This window comes from Oncorhynchus masou, chromosome 24 (assembly GCF_036934945.1).
Source record: "Oncorhynchus masou masou isolate Uvic2021 chromosome 24, UVic_Omas_1.1, whole genome shotgun sequence".
In the NCBI taxonomy this organism is placed as follows: Eukaryota; Metazoa; Chordata; class Actinopteri; order Salmoniformes; family Salmonidae; genus Oncorhynchus; species Oncorhynchus masou.
The window spans coordinates 54,145,809-54,173,287 of NC_088235.1; the positions used below are offsets into that span (position 1 = coordinate 54,145,809).

The following is a 27,479-nucleotide window of genomic DNA, read 5'->3' on the forward strand; positions in this document are numbered from 1 at the left end:
TATGTTAACTCCTCTGTCTGTCTGTCTGTCTGTCTGTCTGTCTGTCTGTCTGTCTGTCTGTCTGTCTGTGTTTGTCTGCCTGTTTCTGTTTGTGTTTGTGTGTGTGTGTGTGCGCACTCAGTGACAAGAGCAAGAGGAGGACTAAGACAGTGAAGAAGAGCGGAGAGCCCATGTGGAACCAGACGTTTGTGTATTCCCACGTCCACCGCAGAGACTTCCGCCAACACATGCTAGAGCTGACCGTGTGGGACCAGCCTCGCCTACCTGATGAGGATAGCATGTTCATGGGCGAGGTACACACACACTTACATACACACAGATACAGACACTCAGGCAAACATTGAAGTTGATGAATTGCTTTCATTGGCCTTGTGTTTGACTGATTGTGCTAATATTGGTTACGTTAAGATCCTGATAGAGCTCGAGACAGCCCCATTGGATGATAAGCCTCATTGGTACAATCTGCAAACCCACGACGTGTCTTCCATCCCTCTGCCCCGGCCATCGCCCTTCATGCCCCGCAGACACCCCCACACCGACACACCCAGCAAGAAGCTTCAGCGTAAGTCACAGATGTGTTTTCACAATATATTTCTTTCTACTGTGCAGATGTAGAATCTTAATTTGATCACACTCTTGTTGCTGAGAATTGTCCTGCACCACAGGAAATGCAGATAAGCTTTGTGATTTACCAAAATTCACTGAAAACCCACACCAACACAGGGTGACATTTTAACAATATTGCACTTTTCATGTAGCCTACTTTTGGCCAGCTAGTAGCCAACCTACCGATTTTGCAACATCATGGACTAAACGTACAAATCCTGTTGCTGCAGGATTATTTTGATCTGACAATATAGGTCAAATTAAAGATCCTACATATGTATGTGGTCTGCTTATCCTTTTGTGTGTGTGTGTGAGAGTGAGTGAGTGAGTGAGTGAGTGAGTGAGTGAGTGAGTGAGTGAGTGAGTGAGTGAGTGAGTGAGTGAGTGAGTGAGTGAGTATGAGAGTGAGAGAGTGTGTGTGGCTGAGATATTACAGTATGTATATAAATGTAGATTGTGTGCGTGTGTGTGTCTTCATGTCTGTCAGCATACATGTCTCTATCAATGTGGTCTGCTTACTGCATTCCTTCTGTCTATGAATGTGTGTATTTATGTGACATCTACCATTGTGCAGGTTCTCAGCTCGTTACAGGGCCCGAGTATAATCAAATCAAATGTATTTGACAAATGACTTGTAAGCAACAGGTGTAGACTAACAGTGAAATGCCTACTTATGGGCCGTTCCCAACAATGCAGAGAGAAAAATAAATCAAATCAAATGTATTTGTCACATACACATGGTTAGCAGATGTTAATGCGAGTGTAGTGAAATGCTTGTGCTTCTAGTTCCGACAATGCAGTAATAACCAACGAGTAATCTAACCTAACAATTCCAAAACTACTACCTTATACACACAAGTGTAAAGGGGTAAAGAATATGTACATAAAGATATGAATGAGTGATGGTACAGAACGGCATAGGCAAGATGCAGTAGATTGTATCGAGTACAGTATATATATATGAGATGAGTAATGTAGGGCATGTAAACAAAGTGGCATAGTTTAAAGTGGCTAGTGATACATGTATTACATAAAGATGCAATAGATGATACAGAGTACAGTATATACATATACATATGAGATGAATAATGTAGGGTATGTAAACATTATATTAGGTAGCATTGTTTAAAGTGACTAGTGATATATTTTACAATTCCCATCAATTCCCATTATTAAAGTGGCTGGAGTTAAGTCAGTGTGTTGGCAGCAGCCACTCAATGTTAGTGGTGGCTGTTTAACAGTTTGATGGCCTTGAGATAGAAGCTGTTTTTCAGTCTCTCGGTCCCTGCTTTGATGCACCTTTACTGACCTCACCTTCTTGATGATAGCAGGGTGAACAGGCAGTGGCTCGGGTGGTTGTTGTCCTTGATGATCTTTATGGCCTTCCTGTGACATTGGGTGGTATAGGTGTCCTGGAGGGCAGGTAGTTTGCCCCCGGTGATGCGTTGTGCAGACCTCACTACCCTCTGGAGAGCCTTACGGTTGTGGGCGGAGCAGTTGCCGTACCAGGCGGTGATACAGCCGACAGGATGCTCTCGATTGTGCATCTGTAGAAGTTTGTGAGTGCTTTTGGTGACAAGCTGAATTTCTTCAGCCTCCTGAGGTTGAAGAGGCGCTGCTGCGCCTTCTTCACAATGCTGACTGTGTGGGTGGACCAATTCAGTTTGTCTGTGATGTGTACGCCGAGGAACTTAAAACTTACTACCCTCTCCACTACTGTCCCATCGATGTGGATAGGTGGGTGCTCCCTCTGCTGTTTCCTGAAGTCCACAATCATCTCCTTTGTTTTGTTGACGTTGAGTGTGAGGTTATTTTCCTGACACCACAATCCTCCTCCCTGTGGGCCGTCTCGTCGTTGTTGGTAATCAAGCCTACCACTGTAGTGTCGTCCGCAAACTTGATGATTGAGTTGGAGGCGTGCATGACCACGCAGTCGTGGGTGAACAGGGAGTACAGGAGAGGGCTCAGAACACACCCTTGTGGGGCCCCAGTGTTGAGGATCAGCGGGGTGGAGATGTTGTTGCCTACCCTCACCACCTGGGGGCGGCCCGTCAGGAAGTCCAGTACCCAGTTGCACAGGGTGGAGTCGAGACCCAGGGTCTCGAGCTTGATGACAAGTTTGGAGGGTACTATGGTGTTAAATGCTGAGTTGTAGTCGATGAACACCATTCTCACATAGGTATTCTTCTTGTCCAGATGGGTTAGGGCAGTGTGCAGTGTGGTTGAGATTGCATCGTCTGTGGACCTATTTGGGCGGTAAGCAAATTGGAGTGGGTCTAGGGTGTCAGGTAGGGTGGAGGTGATATGGTCCTTGACTAGTCTCTCAAAGCACTTCATGATGACGGAAGTGAGTGCTACGGGGCGGGGCGGTAGTCGTTTAGCTCAGTTACCTTAGCTTTTTTGGGAACAGGAACAATGGTGGCCCTCTTGAAGCATGTGGGAACAGCAGCCTGGGAAAAGGATTGATTGAATATGTCCGTAAACACACCAGCCAGCTGGTCTGCGCATGCTCTGAGGGCGCGGCTGGGGATGCCGTCTGGACCTGCAGCCTTGTGAGGGTTAACACGTTGAAATGTTTTACTCACCTCGGCTGCAGTGAAGGAGAGTCCGCATGTTTTGGTTGCGGCCGTGTCAGTGGCACCCTCAAAGCGGGCAAAAAAGTTATTTAGTCTGCCTGATGGAAGCAGTCTTGGAGCGTGGAATCAGATTGGTCGGACCAGCATTGAACAGACCTGAGTGCGGGAGCTTCTTGTTTTAGCTTCTTTCTGTAGGCAGGGAGCAACAAAATGGAGTCGTGGTCAGCTTTTCTGAAAGGAGGGTGGGGGAGGGCCTTATATGCGTCGCAGAAGTTAGAATAGCAATGATCCAAGGTTTTACCAGCCCTGGTTGCGCAATCGATATGCTGATACAATTTAGGGAGTCTTGTTTTCAGATTAGCCTTGTTAAAATCCCCAGCTACAATGAATGCAGCCTCAGGATATGTGGTTTCCAGTTTGCAAAGAGTCAAATAAAGTTAGTTCAGAGCCATCAATGTGTCTGCTTGGGGGGGGAATATATACGGCTGTGATTATAATCGAAGAGAATTCCCTTGGTAGATAATGCGCTCGACATTTGATTGTGAGGAATTCTAAATCAGGTGAACAGAAGGACTTGAGTTCCTGTATGTTGTTGTGACCACACCACGTCTCGTTAACCATAAGGCATACGCCCCCGCCCCTCTTCTTATCAGAAAGATGTTTGTTTCTGTCTGCGCGATGTGTGAAGAAACCCGCTGGCTGCAACGATTCCGTTAGCGTCTCTCGAGTGAGCCATGTTTCCGTGAAGCAAAGAACATTACAGTCTCTGATGTCCCTCTGGAATGATACCCTTGCTCGGATTTCATCAACCTTGTTGTCAAGAGACTGGACATTTGCGAGAAGTATGCTAGGGAGTGGTGCGAGATGTGCCCGTCTCCGGAGCCTGACCAGAAGACCGCTTCGTTTCCCTCTTTTACAACGTCTTTGTTTTGGGTCGCAGGCTGGGATCCATTCCATTGTCCTGGGTGAAAGGCAGAACACAGGATCCGCTTCGGGAAAGTCATATTCCTGGTCGTAATGATGGTGAGTTGATGTTGCTCTTATATTCAGTAGTTCTTCCCGACTGTATGTAATGAAACCGAAGATGACCCGGGGTACCAATGTAAGAAATAACATGTAAAAAAAAAAAAGAAACTACATAGTTTCCTAGGAACGCGAAGCAAGGCAGCCATCTCTGTCGGCGCCGGAAGTGATAACACGCGCCGGAAGTGACAACAATAACACAAGGAATAATGGTAACTTGGCTGTATAAACAGGGTACCAGTACCGAGCTGATATGCAGGGGTACGAGGTAATTGAGGTAGATATGAAACATATCGGTAGGGATAAAGTGACTAGGCAACATGATAGATAATAAACAGTAGATGAGTCAAAAGAGTTAGTGCAAAAAAGCTCAATGCAGATTTTCCGGGTAGCTATTGGTTAACTATTTAACTAACTATTTGGCAATCTTATGGCTTGGGGGTAGAAGCTGTTCAGGGTGCTGTTGGTTCCAGACTTGGTTCAGACTTGGCCCCAGTGATGTCCTGGGGAGTACACACTATCCTCTGTAATGCCTTGTGGTCAGATGCCAGGCAGTTGCCATACCAAGCAGTGATGCAGCCAGTCAAGATGTTCTCAATGGTGCAGCTGTAGAGTGTTTTGAGGATCTGTGGCCCAATGACAAATCTTTTCAGCCTCCTGAGGGGGAAGAGACATTGCCGTGCCTTCTTCATGACTGTGTTGCTATGTGCGGACGGTCCATGGTGATTCCTTAGTGATGTGAACACCGAGGAACGTGAAGCTCTCAACCCTGCTCCACTACATCCTCGTCGATGTGGATGGGGCCTTGCTCAACCCTCCATATCCTGTAGTCCACGATCAGCTGCTTTCACTTGCTGACGATGAGGGAGAGGTTGCTGTCCTGGCACCACACTGCCAGGTCGCTGACCTGCTCCCTATAGGCTGTCTCGTGTCCCAGGGTCCTGAGCTTAGTGATGAGCTTGGAGGGCACTATGGTGTTGAATGCTGAGCTGTAGTCAATGAACAGATTCTCACGTAGGTGTTCCTCTTTTCCTGGTGGGAGAGGGCAGTGTGTTGTGAAATAGACATTACATCATCTGTGGACTTGTTGGGGCGGTATACGAATTGGAGTGGGTCAATCAAGCGTGTATGGGATGATGGTGTTGATTTGAACCATGACCAGTCTTTCAAAGCACTTCATGGCAAAACAAATGTGAGTGCCACAGCGCGATAGTCATGTAGACAGGTTACCTTGGCATTCTTGGACACAGGGACTATGGTGGTCGGCTTGAAACATGTAGATATTATGGACTGGGTCAGGGAGAGGTTGAAGACACTCAGTGAAGACACTTGCCAGCTAGTCAGCGCATGCTCTGAGTACGAATCCTAGTAATCCGTCTGGCCCCGCAACCTTTTGAATGTTAACCTGTTTATATGTCTTACTCACTTTGGCTATGGAAAGCAAGATCACACAGTCATCCGGAACAGCTGGTGCTCTCATGCATCATTCAGTTTTGCTTGCTTTGAAGCCAGCATAGAAGGAATTTAACTCATCTGGTATGATCACGTCACTGGGCAGCTCGCTGCTTGGTTTCCATTTATTATCTGTGATAGTTGGCAAACCCTGCATTGACCAAAGTTTTGACTGTTTGATGGCTCATCAAAGGTCATAGCGGTATTTCTTATAAGCGTCCGGATTAGTGTCCCGCACCTTGAAATCGGCAGCTCTAGCCTTTAGCTCAGTGCGGATGTTGCCTGCAATCCATGACTTCTGGTTGGGATATGTACGTAAGGTCACTGTGGGGACAACAACATTGATGCACTTATTAATGAAGCCGGTGACTGATGTGGTAAACTCCTTAATGTTATTGGATGAATCCAGGAACATATTCGGACTCCCGAGTATCGCAGCGGTCTAAGGCACTGCATCTCAGTGCAAGAGGCATCACTGCAGTCCCTGTTTTGAATCCAGGCTGCATCACATCTGGCTGTGATTGTGAGTCCCATAGGGCGGCGCACAATTGGCCCGGGTTTGGCAGGGGTAGGCCGTCATTGTAAATAAGAATTTGTTCTTAACCTCTAGCGTCGAGCAATCCCGTATCCGGGAGCGTAATCATAGCCTCAAGCTCATTAGCATAATGCAACGTTAACTATTCATGAAAATCGCAAATGAAATGAAATAAATATATTGGCTCACAAGCTTAGCCTTTTGTTAACAACACTGTCATCTCAGATTTTCAAAATATGCTTTTGAACCATAGCTACACAAGCATTTGTGTAAGAGTATTGATAGCTAGCATAGCATTAAGCTTAGCATTCAGCAGGCAACATTTTCACAAAAACAAGAAAAGCATTCAAATAAAATCATTTACCTTTGAAGAACTTCGGATGTTTTCAATGAGGAGACTCTCAGTTAGATAGCAAATGTTCAGTTTTTCCAAAAAGATTATTTGTGTAGGAGAAATCGCTCCGTTTTGTTCATCACGTTTGCTAAGAAAAGAAAAATGAAAATTCAGTCATTACAACGCCAAACTTATTTCCAAATTAACTCCATAATATTGACAGAAAGATGGCAAACGTTGTTTAGAATCAATCCTCAAGGTGTTTTTCACATATCTATTCGATGATAAATCATTCGTGGCAGGTGCCTTTCTCCTCTGAACCTAATGGAAAAGTGGACGCAGCTGGAGATGGCGCAATAATTTCGACGGAGGACCCCAAACGGACACCTGGTAAATGTAGTCTCTTATGGTCAATCTTCCAATGATATGCCTACAAATACGTCACAATGCTGCAGACACATTGGGGAAACAACAGAAAGTGTAGGCTCATTCCTGGCACATTCACAGCAATATAAGGAGACATTGGAACACAGCGCATTCAAAATCTGGGGCATTTCCTGTATGAAATGTCATCTTGGTTTCGCCTGTAGCATTAGTTCTGGGGCACTCACAGACAATATCTTTGCAGTTTTGGAAACGTCAGAGTGTTTTCTTTCCAAAGCTGTCAATTATATGCATAGTCGAGCATCTTTTCGTGACAAAATCTCTTGTTTAAAACGGGAACGTTTTTTATCCAAAAATGAAAAGAGCGCCCCCTATATCGAAGAAGTTAACTGACTTGCCTAGTAAAAAAAATATTCCAGTCTGTGCAATCAAAAGGATGGTCGTGTAGCTTAGCATCCTCTGCATCGGACCAATTCCTTATTGAGTATATAAATGGTACTTCCTGTGTCACGGTTTTCTATAGGTGCCGCCGTGCTTGTTTCTCCAACTCCATTCTCCTGTAACTCTCTTCGCACTGCTCCAGCGAATCCCAGGCGGGCTCCGGCACTCTCCCTGGGTCGACCGCCCACCTGTCTATTTCCTCACAAGTCGTATACTCCAGACTTCGTAGCTCCTGGTGCCGCTGCCTGTCACCACGCCGCTTGGTCCTGTTGTGGTGGGTGATTCTGTAACGGTTTTCTATAGGTGAAAGAGAGTCGGACCAAAATACGGCGTGGCTATTGTGATTCATATTTTAATGAAACAAGGAAAACCACGAATCAATACGAAAACAACAAACATAACACGAAAACTGAAACAGCCTATACTGGTGCAAACTAACACACAACAGAAATAAGGACAATCACCCACGAAACACTCAAAGAATATGGCTGCCTAAATATAGTTCCCAATCAGAGACAACGATAAACACCTGCCTCTGATTGAGAACCACTTCAGACAGCCATAGACTAAGCTAGAACACCCCACTAAGCTACAATCCCAATACCTATGAAAAAAACCCAAGACAAAACACCACATACAAAAACCCATGTCACACCCTGGCCTGACCGAATAGATAAAGAAAACACAAAATACTAAGACCAGGGCGTGACATCCTGTTTGAGTTTTTGCTTGTAAGCAGGAATCAGGAGGATAGAGTTATGGTCAGATTTTCCAAATGGAGGGCGAGGGAGAGCTTTGTATGTCTTTCTGTGTGTGGAGTAAAGGTGATAGAGTTTTCTTCACCTCCTGTCGCACAGATGACATGCTTGTAAAAATTTGGTAAAACGGATTTCAGTTTCCCTGCATTCATTAAAATCACCGTCCACTAGGAGCGCCTCCTCTGCATGTGCATTCTCTAGTTTGCTTACGGCCCTATACAGCTTGTTGAGTGTGGTCTTAGTGCCCGCATCGGTTTGTGATGGTACACAAAAAAATATAGATGAAAATTCTCTTGGTAAATACTGTAATATGGTCTAGAGCATATCATTACGTATTCTAAGTAAGGCAAGCAAAACCTTGAGACTTCCTTAACATTAGAGATCCTCCACCAGCTGCCTTGACGATGCATAGGAAAGAAACGCTAGATGTATATTGTCCTTGTTCAGCCACGACACCAAGAAACATAGGATATTACAGTTCTTCAGCTTCTGTTGATAAGATAGTCTCAAACGGAGCTCGTCCATTTTGTTCTCCAGTGACTGTACGTTTGCCAATAGAACAGAGGGTGGAGGCGGCTTATTTAACCTCTGTCTTAGTCTTGTCAGGGAGCTCGCTCCCTTTGTGCCTCTCTTGCACCGGCTCTTCCTCTTTCGAGTCCCGGGGATGAGGGCCTGGTCACTGTTCTGATATCCAGAAGCTGTTTTTGGCCATAGGAAATGATGGCAGAAATATTATGAACCAAAAAAGTTAACTTCATAGTAAAAAAAAGAAAGAAAAAACACACAAACGAGCAGAATTGATCAGGAGGTCATAGCTATCCGCTGCAGTGCCATCTTCCAGTTGTGTCTAAAGGTGGGTGGAGGCATGGGAATGCTGTCTTCTTACTAAGAGAGATATTCCATCGACATTCTACCACTAAAATGTTGTTCTGTTGTTGTCAGAACACAGGAAACTTCACTGCCGTATTTGTCTGTGGTGTGTGTGTGTGTGTGTGTGTGTGTGTGTGTGTGTGTGTGTGTGTGTGTGTGTGTGTGTGTGTGTGTGTGTGTGTGTGTGTGTGTGTGTGTGTGTGTGTGTGTGGGCATATGTGTGTGTGTGAAAGACAGAGAGCGAGAGAGAGGAAGATAGAAAGAAATTGATACCGCCACTAACCTCTCATTATTTTTCTTGGTAGAAAAGCAAATTGGAGATTAAAGGGACCCACTCTCAGCTTTAATGAAGCATTCCTCTCGTTTAAAGATCACAAAAAAACACTCACATCGTCCTTAGTTATTTGCAGTGTGATTGCAGCGAGATTTTCACTGTTTCGGGATCAGGCAGGTCATTACTTCTTTATGCAAGCTGAACATTATAAGCTCACAGGAGGAGGTTGTTTGGTAAAGCAGGAACACTGTGTATCCTTGGGTTCAACTGGAATGAGTAGTTTGTATCAGTATTGTCATATTAGAGCTGAGGGCAAAAATTGTGCCAGCTTGGGACAGTACAGTATGTATGTTTTGCTTTTATTAACAATGCTTCTCTCCCCCTGTGGCTGTGTGTGTGTTGTGTAGCAGCCGAAAGAGGCTCGAGGGAGAGGGAGAGGCAGCAGAGGGTTCCCCACGCCACCACTCTGGAGGTGCCGGAGCAGCAGAGGGTTCCCCACGCCACCACTCTGGAGGTGCCGGAGCAGCAGAGGACACCCCAGCATCGCTCTCGATCTGTCTCCCCTCACAGAGAGGAACAAGGCAGGGGCCGATCACGACCCACCAACGTCCCCACCCAGAGGTGAGGGGAGTGGAAAGGACAGGGGGAGATGGGGTGTTGATGAAGAGAGCGGGTTGAGGAGAGAACTTCAGGGACAAGTTTGTGTTTTGGCCTTTGTGACCCAGAATAAGTAATGCTGCCAATATTGCTCTTACTGTCACTGGCAACACAGCCAGCACATACACTGTTACCACAGCTAAAAGGCTTTTTCTCTATTTCCCCCCCCCCCACCTCTTCTCTCTTTTGCACTCTCTCCCTCTTCCTCATCTCCATATCTTACTTAACCCTCATCTGTGTCAGGAGTTTGGATGATGAGATCCACCTTAGTAGGAGGTCTAGTTCTCCCACCCGCTACTACGACTCTGCCGGAGGACACTACCAGGAGCAGGACTATGTAGATGACAGGTGTGTGTGTGTGTGTGTGTGTGTCCGTGTGTACAATCGGGTGGCCCTGGATTATTTTTTTCCCTTTTGTCTTTTCCAGTTCAAAAGGTCCTTTAGTTGTATTTCCTCCTTTGTCTTCTGCTCTTTTCCGTTCTGTGATTCAGCACAACGAATAGTCAGGATTATGTTTGGATATGGCTGCTCACGTGTATGTTGTTCTCAGTTGTTTGCTGATTCAGACTCTCAGAACAATAGCCATGAGACAAAAGTTTAGTAAGAGTTATAAGGCATCGTAGCATCTCTTGCTGTCATATGTGTACCTGTCGGAGTAGGTAGAAGTTGCCCTTAACCACTGATACCAGGTCAGATGTGTTCATCCCCTGTAATGGTTAGGGTTAGAATATGGGATAGAATCATCTGAATCTAGATCTGTGGTTAGGGGCAACTTCTACCTGTCCCATTGTTCTCCGCTGGCTCAGCTTTGTATCTATGTTCTTTCTCTGTCCTCCGGTTTGGCTTCCGTTGTTTATTTCCTCATGTGTCATCCATCCCCATGGTAACCACAGTGAGGTCATCTTGATCCACCAATCAATGCGGGGCAAAAGTGCAGAGTGCCTACACACTAAAAGGTAAACAGGAGTCAGGATTGTTATTCGTGTTATTATTTGTATTAGGTATGATCATAATCCTCATTCTCAGCGTCCTTATGACGCTTCATCTTAAGTGGTCCTTGTCCTTTTCCATTGATTTTGGAGCTGCATATAGATGTGTGGAGATTTCCTACATGACTTCACCCTTGATCTAAATGCTTCTTATTCTGTCATAATGTGTGTGAGAGAGCAATTGACATGCGATTTCAGTGTGTCCATCCTATCCCATGTGACAGTGACACAACACACACCCGATCAGACGTCAAAACTGGGACTATCCACCGCTGACCGCACATAGCCTCTGCTGACCCTGGCCAATGCCTGAGGGGCAGCTAGTTATTCAGAGTTAGCGTCATGTCGCTACAGTGATCCGTTCATGGTTGTAATAATGTGCCTCGAGCACTAGAGGGCACTTTTTGACACTAGTTCAGTGCATTACCAGATCCATTATATTGGACAAAGGTGCAATACTGTCCCAGTGAGCCCACCCATAGAGGTAAGTGGCAAAGCCTGGCTGGTACATGGCTGGAAGAGACTGGCAAAAGCTGGCATATATGCTTCCACGTGGCTGGCATGCTGCTCTCCTGTCTTTCTTTAGCAGTAGTTTGGGAATTGTATTTCCATTCTGTTAATCCATCTTCCTCCTTCCCCTTTTTCTATCTCCATCTCCTGCATGCACACACACATCACACCTCAGGAGGTCTTCTAGACAGTGGTGTAAAGTACTTAATTAAAAATACTTTAATGTACTACTTAAGTCAATGTTTTGGGTATCTGTACTTCACTATTTATATTTTTGACAACTTTTACTTTTACTTCACTACATTTCTATAGAAAATAATGTACTTTTTACTCCATACATTTTCCCTGACACCCACAAGTACTCGTTACATTTTGAATGCTTAGCAGGACAGGAAAATGGTCCAATTCATACACTAATCAAGACAACATCCCTGGTCATCCCTGCTGCATCTAATCTGGTGGATTCATGGACCAACGAAACCCAAATTCTTTATTTGTGTTGGGATGTTCCCCTGGTTATCCGAAATTAAAATGATTTGCTTAATATAAGGAATTTGAAAGGATTTATACTTTTACTTTTGATACTTAAGTGTATTTAAAACCAAATTCTTTTAGACTTTTACTCAAGTAGAATTTTACTGGGTGACTTTCAACTTTTACTTGAGTCATTTTCTATTATTAAGGTATCTTTACTTTTACTCAAGTATGACGATTGGGTACTTCTTCCACCACTGCTTCTAGACACAGTAACACTCTCCCCGCTAAGATGCCTCTCTTAGTCAACAGCATCCACAAGGACATTTACAGGTATGTGGAAGAAGAGAGCGAGGCTGTGTTGGAAAGTCGTTCCCCTCCAAACGTTGTACCCCGTCTCTCCCCCCATGTACACACACAATTACCTTGTAAGTTAGTGTTGTTGTGGTACGTTATACTTTTGTAGTTTGATGTTCAGGAGGTAATATCACTTGAGTGACTTCATACCAATGTTGCAGTACATATACTGTATCCTGGTCTTACTGATCTTAATCTTACTCATATCCTTGGATGAATTCTATCAATTCACTTGGAGCCGGTACTAAAAGTAGGCCAAATGCACTTCATGAACAGTTGTTGCAATCTTGCCCATGGGAGTATTGTCCACAGTTGTAGGCTACCAGACACATCCTTACCCGCTCTTGGCCTTTGTTTGTTTGATGTTAAGTTGATTTTTGTTGTGTTTTAATAACATGCTTTTGTTTCGATTTTTAAAAAATTGTCTTGTGTGAAGTTCCACGCTGCCTGCATGTCTAAAGACTAGCTCAATGGTGCGCTCCAGTGTTGTCATGGCAACGCACCGCTCTTTCACACAACGAGTTCTCAGGTTTACAGACAAGATCACCATTAGGTATGACACACGCAGACACAGACAGACACACACAGACACACACAGACAGACACACACACACACACACACACACACACACTCACACTCACACTCACACTCACACTCACACTCACACACTCACACTCACACTCACACTCACACTCACACACACACACACACACACACACAGACAGACAGACAGACCTTTAGCCTCATACCATGGTCAAGGACTCTTCTGAGAACCGGAGAACAGGTCTCCGAGACAACCTGACTACCTTACTATCTGACAACATCTTGCATTGCCGTGACTGTAGTCAATCACCTAATTACTTGAAACCAGGTTCAGACTAGCATGTCCTTTATGATTTGGGTATCTAACATTTCTTTCTTTTCCATTTTTCTCTTCTTTTTTTCTGCATCTCCTCCTGTCCTGTTTTCTCCTCTCCTGCATTGGATGGCATGTTATTGGGCTAGTGATCTACAGCCTTCTCTTGACAGGGTTAAGACTAGGAGCGCTAGCACCAACTGTCTGAACCCAGAAAGGAACCATAGTGTTCCTTCACCAGAGCCCAAAAGGTACCAGCCCACTGACTTGTACTCTGCACCCCACCTCCTGCACTGTGTGTGTGTGTGTGTGTGTGTGTGTGTGTGTGTGTGTGTGTGTGTGTGTGTGTGTGTGTGTGTGTGTGTGTGTGTGTGTGTGTGTGTGTGTGTGTGTGTGTGTGTGTGTGTGTGTGCGTGCGTATGTCTCTGTGTATGTGTGTGTGGTGGTGGGGGAGGGGGGGGGGTCTCATGGAGTGAGTGTTTGTACATAGCTACTTTATGAGAGGACATAAAGGGAGGGTCCCTTTTTTGTGGTAACAGCCTTAAACTGGGACTCGGACATATGATAGACCCATGAACACGATAAAGCCCCTATGAGAGTGCAGGTGATCATGTGTTTCTCTGTGTGTCCACCGGGGGTGCTGCGGGTCTCAGCTGCTCCCAGTCTCTGCCCCGCAGACGCCCCGCCAGCCCCAGGATTCTAATCCAACACGCCTCCCCAGAAGATGACAGGTACCCCCTTCCCATCCGGCCCCATCACCCCTGTTAGCAGCTGACCCCAACCTTAACCCACACACTAAACCCCAACACACAGTGTAATAGCTAGCTAACCTCTAACCCTAAATGTAACCCAATCAATAATTTTGTTCAATGGAACTATTTTCAGGGTCTTTTGGCATAGATTCTGGTGGCTCTAATTTGTTCTTTAGAATCACTGTGGCTTGTAGTTTGGATTCTAGAATATAACAGTCTATAGGTTGTGTTCTACAATCTAGTTTGTGTTCTAGCATTCTCCCGTGTAAACGTTGTGTTCTAAATTCCTCGCAGCCTCTATCTTCTCATGAAGAATGGCTGTGCTGTTTTACTTTTCGCTTGTGGAGTTGTAGTCTATGAATTGAGGGATATCAGAAGCTTTTGTCTGTTTATTGCCAACTGAGCTGTTCTCATTATCACTGTTTGTCTTTCATATTCATAACAAAAGGCACATCATTCAGGATTCAAAGTTGAGTTTAAATCTATGTAAGTCACAAGTGGTGTGTTTGTGTCTGTCTGTCTGTGTACGTGTGTCTGTGGCTGTGTTTCTCGTCATGCCATCCCATCACCTTCATGTTTGTGGTGTGTATGAAGCAGATGGATGATGGAGCGTCTAGTTCCTAGACAAGAGACAGTAAACCACCTCAGTGCAAAGAAGAGGTACACACACACACACACACACACACACACACACACACACAGTACTTGTTCAAAGAATGCATGAGAGTGTGATGCTTCTTCATGATCTTTGTTCCATATTCCATTGTTGTGTATTGACAACACAGAGGCAGCTACATCAAATCCATATCTCAGCTGGCTTCTGTAGAGCATAAGGCTGTCCGATTCATTACGAATAGAGAATCAGACTTCTCTCACTTACCCCAGCTGTTTACCCCTCTCCCATACTCCATTCATTTATTCATCCCTCCATCCGTCTGTTTTCCACTCATCCCCCAATTTCCCAGGCAAACTCGGACCCTGGACTCATCAACCTGTCACACTCTAGGAAAGAAGCTCCCTGGCAGAGACAGGTAAGGTGGCCAACCATAACATCTACCCAGATTTTTGTGTTTCAACATCATCACTTCCGGCCCAATCCTTAAACTTTCCTAAAAATCTCCCATTCACATCAGTACAGGATTAAAGTGAAAGCTTGAGTTGAGCATGTGAATGTCATTGTGGGTTTCATCCTGCCATCATAGACTGTCCCATCTCATGAGTTCCCAGAGTAGGATGAAGTTCCCCATAGACATCTAAGATCAGTTTTCCCCCATAACAATTTAGGTTTGCGGGTAAACTGATCCTAGAGTGGGGTCTACCTCTTTTCTGTTCACCAGTTCATCCACTGTACGACTATTTAAACTTTGATTTGGTAATTATCTATTACTTTTAAGAGGTTGTCACCTGTGCCTGTACTGTACTGCAGTGGTTAGCATCAGAGGTTGAAACCAATTTCTTTTCCTAATCATTTCATCCAGAATAGAAACTCTGAACCGGTTTGAACCTAAATAAGTTACAGTTTATTTTGTTCTTTCTGTTCCTTTTTAAACCTCTTAAATATACGTATATATATTTTTTAATTTAGCTCGACATTAAATTACTTCACCAATGCATAGAGCAGCTTGCTATGGAGCAGGCAAACTATGTACATGCATTGGACAGACAAGTGTAGTGTTGGGTGTAACATTGTTTCTGCTGGTGAAGATAATGCCGGGCATCTTGTTTTTATGACATGTATTATCTGAATTAAGGCCCACAGATTTCTACCTACGGAGGAGTGGCTTATATGAAGGAACTTGAAATGTCTTTGAACTTCAACAGATTGACTTAACTAGTGTTGGACCAGAGAAAGCCCTTGATCATGACTCTCTGTTTTACATTACATAACTTATTAATAATATTCATTATAATCATATTATTCATTAATATTATTGAATGGTGCCTAGAGTTTTGGAGAGCGAGACCAGAGCTACATAATAATCTCGCTAGACAACAAGCTTGTGTGTGCAGAGCGGCACCAGTTGCTAAAACAAAAACACGGCTTACCGTTTTGTAGTTAATGACTCCAATGTGAAACTATAGTATTCTTTAACTAGCATTGAAAAAGTCCATCTTATTGTTCTCTAATTTGCATAGGCGCTTTGTTGCATTTTTTTTGTGTGTGTGGGGGATTGTTAACCGGTTCCCATGCTTTTTAATAATGGATCTGTTCTGGAACAGTATAGATCGCCTTCATTCTCGGGTCTGGTTCGGTTCCTTGAAAAATGTCATTATTTTACGGTTTTTGGTTCACTACCCTGAACCAGTTCCAACCCCAATTCAACAGCTCAGACACAAGACCTGTGTGGCAGGGTCTGCAGACAATCACAGACTACAACGGGAAAACCAGCCACGTCGCGGACTCCGATATCTTGCTTCCGGACAAGCTAAACACATACTTTGCCCACTTTGAGGATAACACAATGCCACCGACACGGCCCGCTACCAAGGACTGTGAGCTCTCCATCTCCGTGGCCGACACGAGTAAGACATTTAAGCGTGTTAACCCTCCCAAGGTTTCCGGCCCAGATGGCATCCATAGCCGCATCCTCAGAGCAGCGCAGACCAGCTAGCAGGAGTGTTTTCGGACATATTCAATCTCTCCCTATCCCAGTCTGCTTCAAGATGTCCACCATTGTTCCTGTACCCTGTACTGAACGCAAAGGTAACTGAACTAAATGACTATTGCCTTGTAGCACTCATGAAGTGCTTTGAGAGGCAAGTTAAGGATCATATCACCTCTACCTTACCTGACACCCTAGACCCGCTTCAATTTGCCTACCGCCCTGATAGCTGCAAAGATGATGCAATCGCCATCGCACTGCACTCTGCCCTATCCCATCTGGACAAGAGGAATACCTATGTAAGAATGCTATTCATTGACTATAGCTCAGCATTCAACAACATAGTACCTCTAAGCTCATTAGTAAGCTCGGTGCCCTGGGTCTGAACCCCGCCTTGTGCCACTGGGTTCTGGACTTCCTGACGGGCCTCCCTCAGATGGTGAAGGTAGGAAACAACACCTCCACTTCGCTGATCCTCAACCCAGCGGCCCCACAAGTGTGCGTGCTTAGCCCCCTCCTGTACTCCCTGTTCACCCTTGACAGCGTGGCCACGCAAGCCTCCAACTCAATCATCAAGTTTGCAACCGACACAACAGTAGTAGGCCTGATTACAGACTACAGGGAGGTGAGGGCCCTGGGAGAATAACCTGGCAGGAAATGAACCTCTAACTCAACGTCAACAAAAACAAGGAGCTGATCGTGGACTTCAGGAAACACCAGAGGGAGCACTTCCCTATCCACATCGACGGGTCCGCAGTGGAGAAGGTGGAATGCTTGAAATTCATTGGCGTACACATCACTGACGATCTGAAATGGTCCACCCACACAGACAGTGTGGTGAAGAAGGCGCAACAGTGCATATATATATATATATATATATATATATTGTACTCTATTCTACTATATTTTAGTCAAAGCCACTCCGACATTACTCAATCTAATATTGAAATATTCCTTAATTCCATTATTTTACTTTTAGATTTGTGTGTATCGTTGTGAACCGTTTGTAGATACAACTGCACTGCTAGATACTACTGTTCTGTTGAAGCAAGGAACACGAGCACTTCGCTGCACCTGCAATAACATCTGCTGAAGATGTGTGTGTGACCAATAACATTTGATTTGATTTGAACCCATGGTTAGCATGGTGATGCTGACGTTAGCATGAGAGCATGGGCCAGGATTCACTGATGTGCTTTTACGTGTCTGTACGGATTTCAACATGTTTGACAATGTGTATGTTTTCATGTTTTTCATCCTTTCCTTCCTTTGCTTTTCTTTTTGTCTCTATTCTGTTCTTTTATTTCCTTTTTGCATGCTGCTTTGCGCTGTGCGACGGTGTGCACACAGTGTGTATGGTGTGTGTGTGGGGTTCCCAAGAATAAGCCCACCTCCATCTTGAGGGCTTCCCGAGGACTGTCCCCTCCCCTGCGGCCACTCGGTAAGGGGAACCTCTGGGGTTCCCAGGCTCACCCCAACAAACATGTGCTGACCTCTGACCCCTCACATCTGACCCCCTGGAGGATTGGTCTGAGAGAGTGAGAGAGAGAGAGAGAGAGAGAGAGAGAGAGAGAGAGAGAGAGAGAGAGAGAGAGAGAGAGCTGTTACCTTCTTCCTCTGTGATCCCACTGCCTTTAATGCAGACACACTATTTATTTGACGTTGTACTCCAGCGCTGTGCCAATGTGTGGTGGGTTGTGTGTGTAAGTGTATGTGTCGTGTGTGTTTATACAATGGGTGGGTCTAATCCTGAATGCTGATTTGTGTCTATTCTACAAGTTACCACCGGCTAAATCTATGTATTTAAAATGCCTATTTACTCTGTTCCTTCTGACTGCACAATCCACTGTCTCATCTGCCCAGCCAGGCTATTTATAAAGGTATCTAGACATTATCTCACATTTCTTTTAGACTAACATTCAGTTTTCAACAGCGGAGATTCGTACAAACATTGCTGTTTGTCTCTCCGAATATTTACAACATTGCTTCAATATTCAAATTCGATCTCCAGCTGTCCCATAGTAATGAACGAGACGAGACGAGACAGACAGACAGGCAGACAGACAGACAGACAGGCAGGCAGGCAGCGTTTCTCAGCCAGTCGAAATCATGAATGAGAATCATGTTTATGGATATATATACAAAGAAATATCACTTGAAAACTACGAGCAGCTATTTGACAGTCTTTCCAGCTTCAGTCGAAGTGATTGTGTTAGCTGTGGTCTTGGTTAGGTCCTTTGAACAACAGTGTCCGGACGAGAGAGCACATTTTCAACGTCAGGCGAAATCACACCTCATTAACTCATTGTGATGGATGTACCCAAATAAATGTCACGAGAGAACATCTTAGACAAACGGAAATGCAGCTGCTTTGTTGTTCTTGCTGTTTGTCGTGACTGTAAGTTAGCTGTCGTTGGCTAGATAGCTAGCAAGGGATAACAACTGCCAGTCAGTATGGCAGTAGAACATTCAGATCGGGCCACATCCATAAATACAGAACAAGAAGACTGAACGACAGGGTCGCGTCTCTGGCAACCGAATTGTTAGAACGTACGACCAGCCGGCTTGGGTAGAACGCTAGATGTGTCGGGACTATATCTTCTGGAAGGATGATAATATTGTGAATAATGAGTGAGAGAGTTACAGACGCAACAAATATCATATCCCCAAGACATGATAAACTCCCCTGTTATTATCGGTGAGAGGTTGGCATGTCTCGGGGGTATGACATTTGTGTGCCTCATTATCCATAATTAATTCAGGATTATCCATAACCAAGGAGTCACAAGCTTGATCTAGTCATTCCATGCTATGAATATGAGACCAAATACATAACTTTTTACTACTTTAAAACACATAAGTACATTTTTCCCAATACTTTTGGTACCCTAAAATGGAGGGACAATGTCAAAAGAAGTGCTGTAATTTATTAACGGTTCACCCGATATAGATTAAAATACCCTCAAGTTAAAGCTGACAGTGCACTTTAACCTCATAGTCATTGTATCATTTAAAATACAAAGTACTGGAGTACAGAGCTGAAAAACAAAAACAAATTGTCACTGTCCCAATACTTTTGGAGCTCACTGTATGTGTACAAACTCTGTGTCCAGCAGTGAAGGGAATAGTTTGTGCTGCAGGATTTCCATGAAGCGATACATCCCCTTGTTGTATCTCTCTCTCTCATTCTTTCATCCTCTCTCTCTCTCTCTCTCTCTCTCTCTCAGGGGCCCCCTCCAAGGTGGTGCATCTCTGTCCTCCTCAGTGACGTCCTCGTCAGCAGCTCGCAGGGTCAGACACCTCCCACAGGTCCCCGACAAGAGTAGCAGCCCCGTAGAACAAGGTGTGTGGCTTTCTTGACTTTATTTTTTTCTGTAAACCTGAGTGAGTGATATGTGTGTGTGCTTATTTCTACTCATTCCTGTGTGTGTGTGTGTGTGTGTGTGTGTGTGTGTGTGTGTGTGTGTGTGTGTGTGTGTGTGTGTGTGTGTGTGTGTGTGTGTGTGTGTGTGTGTGTGTGTGTGTGTGTGTGTGTGTGTGTGTGTGTGTGTGTGTGTGTGTAGCTCTAGCAGCGGAGGAACGTGTTCGTCAGCTCCAGATGAAGGTGCAGAAGAGGGATTCCTACAGTTCTGCTGCTCCCTCCACTTCCAGCAGGGACCTGGAGAGGGCGCTTAAGAGCAAACGCGAGGTCAGTCACCTGTCACTAGAGGTCAACCCCATGTCTTTCTCCCTCTTCATCTCTTCCTGTTCCTCTCTCTCTCTCTCACACGCCCCATATCTCTGTCCTTCCCCCATCTCTCTCTCTCACCCCCCATATCTATGTCCCTCTCTCTCGCTCCCTATATCTCTGTCCCTCTCTCTCTCGCTCCCTATATCTCTGTCCCTCCCTCCACCTCTCTATGTCCCTCTCTCTCACTCTCTATATCTCTGTCCCTCTCCATTTGTCTCTGTCCCTCTCTCATTCCCCATATCTCTGTCCCTCTCACCATCTCTCTCTCTGTCCCTCTCGCTCTCGCCCCCCATATCTCTGTCCCTCTCTCTCGCTCCCTATATCTCTGTCCCTCTCACCATCTCTCTCTGTCCCTCTCTTTCTCACCCCCCATATCTCTGTCCCTCTCTCATTCCCCATATCTCTGTCCCTCTCACCATCTCTCTCTGTCCCTCTCTCTCTCACCCTCCAAATCTCTGTCCCTCTCTCTCGCTCCCTATATCTCTGTCCCTCTCACCATCTCTCTCTGTCCCTCTCTCTCACCCCCCATATCTCTGTCCCTCTCACCATCTCTCTCTGTCCCTCTCTCTCTCACCCCCCATATCTCTGTCCCTCTCACCATCTCTCTCTGTCCCTCTCTCTCTCACCCCCCATATCTCTGTCCCTCTCTCTCGCTCCCTATATCTCTGTCCCTCTCACCATCGCTCTCTGTCCCTCTTTCTCTCACCCTCCATATCTCTGTCCCTCTCTCTCGCTCCCTATATCTCTGTCTCTCACCATCGCTCTCTGTCCCTCTCTCTCTCACCCTACATATCTCTGTCCCTCTCTCTCGCTCCCTATATCTCTGTCTCTCACCATCTCTCTCTGTCCCTCTCTCATTCCCCATATCTCTGTCCCTCTCGCCATCTCTCTCTGTCCCTCTCTCTCTCGCTCCCCATATCTCTGTCCCTCTCTCATTCCCCATATCTCTGTCCCTCTCTCTCTCACCCCCCATATCTCTGTCCCTCTCTCATTCCCCATATCTCTGTCCCTCTCACCATCTCTCTCTGTCCCTCTCTCTCTCGCTCCCCATATCTCTGTCCCTCCCTCCATCTCTCTATGTCCCTCTCTCTCTCGGGTCCCATATCTCTTTCCCTCTCGCCATCTCTCTCTGTTACCCTCTCTCTCACTCTCCATCTTAATCTTGCCTCTCTCACCCCTCCCCCATCTCTCCCCCCCTCTCAATTCAAAACAATTCAGTTTATTGGCATTAAAAACATGTATGTATATCTTCTCGTCCTCTCTCTCTCTCTCTCTCTCTCTCTAGCTGTATAAGGACCAGAGGAGAACCAGCTGTGAGAACGTATCCCGCAAGTCTTCAGACAGTGATGTCAGCGACGTGTCAGCCATCTCTCGCACCAGCAGTGCCTCCCGCATCAGTAGTACCAGCTACATGTCCATCCAGTCAGAGAGACCCCGGGGACGCTTCAAGTAAATAGAACCACACACACACACACACTCCTGTGTGTTGCAGTAATGTCTACAACATGTATTTGTCTGTCTGTATGTGTAGCAAGGCGGTCCGTGCGTCAGGCCAGAGCATGTTGAAGAGCACCAGCGTGAGCGGTGAGATCTATGGCACTGAGCACACAGACGGCAGCCAATCAGATACAGCGTTGGGCGGGGGCAAGAAGCGGCGCTCCAGCCTCAGCCAACGGGTGGTGGCTATCGTGGGCCTGCCCTCCAGACGCAGCTGCAGCACCTCACAGCTCACCTCCCAGAAAGGTAACACGGACAGACCACAAAAACAAGACGATCATACACACGCCCTGGATCCAGCACCCACCTGACAACCTGTCGGTATTGTTCATGCATGGTTGTGTGTTTACTGTGTGTTTGCTGTGTGTGTGCACTAAGAAGCAGTGGGGGTGGATACCAAGAAGAAGGGCAAGAAAAAGAACAAAATCCAGATCCAGCGGAGTACAGAGGTGGGTATGGCTGTAGAGTACCCCCGCCAGGCCAGCAGAGACTCCACCGACGGCAGCATGAACAGCTACAGCTCGGAGGGGAAGTCAGTATCTCAAGCCTCTCTCAGTCTCTTTGACTGTAGCGCTAGTGTCATTCTCAATGCTTATCCAGTCTAACATTATTCAGAAGTCTAACCAACAGTGTGTGTGTGTGTGTGTGTGTGTGTGTGTGTGTGTGTGTGTGTGTGTGTGTGTGTGTGTGTGTGTGTGTGTGTGTGTGTGTGTGTGTGTGTGTGTGTGTGTGTGTGTGTGTGTGTGTGTGTGTGTCTATTCCAGTCTAATCTTCTCGGGGATGAGGCTGGGGGCTGACAGTCAGTTTAGTGATTTCCTGGATGGCCTTGGCCCCGCCCAACTGGTGGGCCGGCAAACATTAGCCACACCTGCCATGGGTGAGTGACACAAAGGACTTGTGTAACCTGACATAATATACTACATGCGGTATGAAACATTCATAGAACTGGATAAGATATGTTGTGTGTTTTACAGGAGATGTTCAAATTGGAATGATGGATAAAAAAGGCCAGCTGGAGGTAGAGGTGATCAGGGCACGTGGCCTTAACCCCAAACCAGGGTCCAGATCACTCCCAGGTACCACACACAAAAAGCACAAAAGCACAAATGCCCACACTCACCCACCCACACACAGACAGATAAGTGTGTTTGTTATCCATACCCTCATTCCTTTCTCCCCCCACCTCTCTCTCGCTGCAGCTCCCTATGTCAAGGTGTACCTGCTGGATAACGGGGCCTGTAAAGCCAAAAAGAAAACCAAGATTGCACGTAAAACCCTGGAGCCACTCTACCAGCAGGCCCTGCTGTTTGAAGAGAGCCCACAGGGGAAGATCCTCCAGGTAATAAGTCCATGGAGCTGTACTGTGTGTGTTTGTGCATGCGTGTTTCCTTGGCCTAACATATCTCTCTCACCGTCCACAGGTAATAGTCTGGGGCGACTACGGGCGACTGGACCACAAATGCTTCATGGGAGTTGCACAGATCCTATTGGAGGAGCTGGACCTCTCTAGCACAGTGATTGGCTGGTACAAACTGTTTCCCCCTTCCTCATTGGTGGACCCTACATTAGCCTCGCTCACACGGCGGGCATCCCAGACATCCCTGGACAGCTCAGGACCAGCTAATATGCGCTCTTAGTGACCGCAACGCAACCACAACCCCAAATGGACCACAAATGACCAGAGTGCATGACCACATACCTAGGGCCAATTTCCCTTAGGGCAATAGAGCAAATCAGACAGAGAGAAAAATAGATAAATAGAGAGAGAGAGAAAGGAAGGAAAGGAGATAGAGAACTAGCCAATCAGAGCTTACCTGGATTCTGACAATCACTTCCCATGCCTCCCTCCCTTCCCTTTTCCCACCTTTCTCTGGGCTGCTGGGACCTTACTCCTGAGTCTCACCTCTTGTATTCGTCCTCCTCTCTGACATCTCCTTTCTTTGTCTCCTCTTCGTCCATTCCTCTTCTCCCGCCGTTGAGTGTGTTATGGCACGTGCTCCTGAGATAGAAGGGACTCATGCAGCCCATTCTGTTAGGTGGCACAAGGGATGTCAGCCCAGGCTTGGTGAAGCCAATCAGTGAAGAGGTTATTGTGAGGCCATAAAAAGCGCGCAGGAGACAAAGAGAAAAGATTGATGATGCCCAGCCGACAGTTGCCCATCAAAATGTGTTTCAGCATTGATGCCGTCATGGCGTCACTACAGGTGTCTGTGAGGGTTGCCATGGTTGCACAATCTGTTAGGGAAGGGAGTCTGCACAGGTGGAAAAAACACTTGTCCGAAGATCAAAACAAGCACAAAAGCTTGATTATTTTTGGGGACAAGGATTGATTATGAAAGAGAAAGAAAACCAGAGGCCAAATTATGGTTAGATATATTTTATTCTATTTGCCTCGAGTTCAGAAAGGTACCATGTGGTGCAGACTCCCTGTGTGTGTATTTGGTTTCGAGTGACGGTGGTCTGCAGACCTGCAGAGGTCTTGTCACACCCCCCTCTCGTCCCGCCCCCCCCCCCGAGCGAGGCAGGCGCAGCATGACTCGGGACCCCGGCCCAAGCTGCATGCACATTTTTTTTGTAAAACAAAAGCCAGACAAATTACTTAAAAAAAAAGAGAGACTAAAATGTGTGTTAGTTCCACATACTTTAGGCCAGCTTGTATGTTGCATGTACTTGTACAGTTTGCTCGTACTGAATATGAATACAAACAGAAAAGCCATCCGCCATCCAAGGGCGGACACCGGGGGAATAAGCTCCGCCCAGGCCACACCTCCAACTCTGGGTATGAATTTCCATATTAGGAAGTCTCCAAAAGCCTTTTTTATTTTCTTGTGTTCCCTTTGAACCCTTTGGAGAGCAGTGCTGTATCATAGTACTGAGCAAACTGGAACCCCCTAGTTATCTGAGGATCTAGGTGCTTTAACAGTAGTCTATGACAGTGGGGCTAGAAACAGAGGTAGAGAATGTGTGTATAAAAAAACAGAGCTTAATGTATATGAAGTGAAATTATGACTTGACAGAAATGATAAAGATATAGATATATGATTATCAAATGAGTGTATCTGACTACACGCATTACCAATGCGCACACACACGTTGTAAAATATGAGTCAGGGGGAGAAGTTTGACAATATTTACACACACACACACACACAAACCGATCCAAACATTCCTGGTCCTATGGAAACAGATCAGAGCCCCATGCCCTGTGTTGCGAGAGACGCTGAGCGGTGCCCAACCACAAGAGGGAGCCAACAGGCCTTTCAGTTTCTCGAAATAGCAGCCAACACCAACATGACTATTTGCAACACACTCCATCTTGTTTCTTTAACCGCAACACTTTAATCCCTCTATTTTCTCATGGTTTGGACTGAACTTTAAAGCCAATGAAAATGTTGTTTGCTGACCTTTCAGTTGAACCTCTTGCGGTGCGGCCCACTGCCCTTTCCTTTGTCAGTATTACTCCATGATACTGATTGTTTACAGTCCATGGGTACCCCCTCAACACACCATATCTAGGAAAGAAGTATTCACTGCTACATTTCTTGTTTGTACAACAGATGTGGCTCTACCGATGTGTATGTTTTATATTCAAGAGTTCATTTTTATTATTTACAAATAAAAGACTGTGTGGAAGAAAAGGGTGAGAGAATTGACTCGAATGAATGTCAATACACGGGTATACGATTTTGACAACGACTAACTTATCTACTGCCAAATGGCTGCTGTACAGTACGAAGGAGCCGTAACACAGCCCGTGTTTTTAAGCTCCAACATATTAAGCAATCTAACAACTTTCCCTTCCCTTCTCTTAACACTGAATCCTAACCATAACCCTGGACGAAGGTAGGTGCTGCACATCAGTGGTGGGCTGATGTGGGTTGGCCTTCACAATGCCCACGACTTGAAAGCATTTGCAATGCTACTACAGCCTTTGTTCAGCATCATTCTCTATCAACTGTCGTCAGCGTTCATAACAATATAATTGATGCATGGCATAACTGCTTCAGGAGAGGTAATTGATTCACATACCTGAGCTGTTGGAATCATCTCCAGTCTCAGAATACACCTTCAAATGTGTTGATCTTCACTGGTATTGACAATAACAAACCCTTTCCAATACTCCCACTTAGTGGTAGCAGTGGACACTGCCTTAGGCCTACCTACACCATGTTTGTATGACTGGCATATTTTCAAAGACTGAGTCGGCCTATGGGGCAGCACAGGGCACGTGCGTGCAACGTGCACGCAAGTTGTAGCCTGTAATGTAAACTATAACCAATATTTGTTAGGCGTTTGCAAACTATAGAATATACATTACATTCTGAAAGTGAACGTAACGGATATTTCTCAGTAGCACACAGTCAAGGCATATTCAGTGAAAAGAAAAATGTGTCTATGCATCCACATGTCGGTCTGTCGACCGCAATATATTTATACCTAGGCCTATAGGTGTACATTTGGTTAATTTAATAGATGCACATAGGCCTATGTGTTGCCAAGAGGCAGAGCAGAATAGTTTTGGCAAAATGTTGTTGTTTGTTGCGCCAGATGAATGTTTGTCGCGCCAGATGAAATTGTTAAGTGGGGGGAAAATGTACGCTGACCATGGTTCTGAAACGAACTGTTGCATAGGCTAATGCAACAGTTAGACCGAGTCCTAACAACCCAATCTCCTTAAATAGGTGTAAGACACCACCCTGCAATAACTTATTTATCTGTCATATCACTTTTTGATTGACGTGAAGTTTCTCCTTCATAGGAGTTTACATTTTTCCCATACCAAATGTTCTCGACCCTATCTTTCCTTGCGCTCTGACCTTTTGCGTGCTACATACATTGTTATTATAGACGACGTGCACATGCGCCTGCACATCACCCAAACAGATATCATGGGCAGTGGGCGGGCGGCTGTGCCTATAGGACGGATATTAAGAATCATGTCAGAAGGAATGCTATTGTTCGTCCCTGTTAATCATTTGAACAGCGCCGGGTTAAACTCTCTGGGAGTCCGTTAGATCATTAAAATAGACCGGTGTAACACCCGCCGAGTCATTACTACACTATTCGCCGGTAAGAGACTTCCATTCACCCTAAACACAGTTTAATCAAATTAGATAGCGGGCTATGTCTTGGGGTTTCTTCTATCGATATTCATTAAAAATACATGATTTATCACTAAGTTCTCTGAGGTTTGTCCCATTCATCTGTCTGTAGGTAATAAACGCCACGCAGGCTATAAGAGGACAAACAGTTGGAATTCATTTACTTTGACAGGGAGAGACGATCCACAGTTCCACTGTCTTGGTGACATGCTTAGCCTATTTTGAGGACAGATTGTCAATAAAAAAAAACGTGATTAATATCATAATAATAATAATACTAATAATAGGCATAATAATAATAATAATAATATTCTAATAATAATATACACGGAAATATAAATTAGCCTAGATAAATAAATCACGATCATATAATAGAGCAGACTAATACGTTGCACCTGCATGATCAGGCCTTTTGTGTGTCGAGCTTCACATAGCAAAACCGGATGTCTTTATAGCTACAACGACAACATAGGCCTAACACAACACAAATAGAGGGGAGGTTTTTTTCCCCGAGAATTTGAGTTTTATCCGTTTGTCAAATAAGTATCGAAGATGGTGTCCATGTCTTTCAAAAACTGTAGCTTAACTATGTATTGGTCTGACCTTTCAGGTCTAGCGAAAAAAAATAAAAGAAAAACTGAACAATTTCGTAAATAAAACTGCGAATTATATGAGGATTTCCCTCCACATCAATAAAT

At 45.3% G+C, this 27,479-nt stretch overlaps 1 pseudogene; it reads left to right on the plus strand.

Annotated features, from left to right (window-relative positions):
* LOC135512332 (regulating synaptic membrane exocytosis protein 1-like) overlaps nucleotides 1-25,320 on the plus strand; it is a 68,120-nt pseudogene extending 42,800 nt beyond the window's left edge.
* Nucleotides 25,321-27,479: the final 2,159 nt, after the last annotated feature.